Source organism: Alosa alosa, chromosome 7, assembly GCF_017589495.1.
Source record: "Alosa alosa isolate M-15738 ecotype Scorff River chromosome 7, AALO_Geno_1.1, whole genome shotgun sequence".
NCBI lineage: Eukaryota > Metazoa > Chordata > Actinopteri > Clupeiformes > Clupeidae > Alosa > Alosa alosa.
In genome coordinates this window covers 24,701,807-24,703,640 of record NC_063195.1, presented here as the reverse complement: position 1 = coordinate 24,703,640, position 1,834 = coordinate 24,701,807, and positions in this window count along the sequence as shown.

Here is a 1,834-nt window from a genome sequence, read left to right as displayed (position 1 = left end):
ACGGTTGAGCCTGGAGGCAGGCTTCGCAAAAATGGAACCAACTGTAAACTAGCTACCTGTCCATGCTATCGCTGTTATAGGGCCAACAAAGTTGTAGCCTACAACAAGCTGAACTAGTGAGTGAGCTTATTTTTAAACGGAACTGCGTGTTTTCTTTGCTTTACAGTGGCAACCGGGTGATAAGCGGGATAACGGCCTTCGAGGTGTGTCCAGTTATACAGAATTAGCCTATTAATTCCGTATAGCAGGACACCTCGGCGGCCGTTATCCCTTACTGCACAGCAGCAGATTGTCACATTTTGATGGTTGTTAGCTCAATAGATCTAGTAAAAAAAAAAAAAAACAACTCCACAATGCATTGATAAGTGGATGAAATAACTGCAGACTCCTGATAGTTTGAGGATCTGACTCAAAAGTCATGGATTTATTTATCGGAGACGCACTGAGACTAATAGATGGTCGGCCTGAGAGATTGCACCAGAGTGTAGTCCTCTGGAATGGCACAAGCAACCCTGTTGATGTTTGTGTTCATTACAGTGTGCTGCCGGGTACTATTGACCCTTTAACTGCCTACGTCATCAACATTTTTGCGCTTGTATGCTGGAGCCAATTGGCAACCGCCCACCCTGTAAAATACTGAAAAGACATGGGTATTTGTTTGTTTCCCTATTGATGGAAAACCCATACTGCAGTTGTGAAAACTACAATAAAAATGTTTTTGATGATAAGTGAAAAAATAAATTTTGCCATCTAGCCTCATTTGGGACTCGCTCACAACTGCCCTATGGGTGAACTGCAACCAGTTTCAGTAGAATGGCAGTCAATTGGGATGTGAACAGGCTCTCTGTAAACAGGCTGTTTAGACCAATTCAGACGAGGAAGAGGCATCAGAATGTCCGGTTGTCTATAGGTAGAGACAATTCACAAACACACCACATCCACAAGGGGGCGCTAGCTTGCTTCTTTGACCTGAAGCTATGAAAGCTATGAAGTAACTTTAATAGTGGACACGTTGGTTTAAGAACATTGGATTTATTGTGGACATATCAGTGCTGTTGTGCTATGTTGTAATTTGCTTTTTCTCTTTACTTAGTGTTTGGGTCTGTTTTCATTGTTTTAGTTTTTGTCTTTGTTTGAGGGGTTTTCCCCGCATTCTGTGAACATTGTGGAAGTTCAGAGCACAATCCATAGGCTGTTATTCCTGAGGAGACAATGTGCAAGCTGGTCAACAGCTTGGAGGTAAGCTGGTGTCTATTAAATGTAAGGTAAGGTAAGCTGTTGTATTTCATCCACTATTAGTTCATACACGCTGACTTCCCACATTATTGCACACACCTAAGTAAGGGACTATAATCTTGGCAAAACGTCAATTCCCCAGACCTGTTGTGAGCTTGTTGCCAGGCACTTAGTTCCTAACAGTGCTGCTTACTTGGGAGATACCTGTGAGTGGTGGTGGTGATGAGTGCTTTATCAACTGTGCAAAACAGTAGTCATACTGTATAAGGTGTTCGCTGGATGGTACCAAATGTAATTTAGTTCACACTTTAGGCCTACTGGGATAGTGTGCCCACATGTTATCTACAGATGCTTAATATCAACAAACTATCTGCTGACACTGTTGACTACAGTTTTAAGGTTTAAGGTTGGGGGGTTGAATTTCTATTGATATTCAACCCCTGTATTCAACAAACTATCTGAATTTCTATTGGTATTCAGTAATTGTTGAGCAACAACAGACTTAATGCTCATCATCTGGCTTCAGTCATGCAAGTCTGCTCTCAGTACATCCTGCCATATATATTCATTTATTTATTCATTTGATGCTTGTGCACAC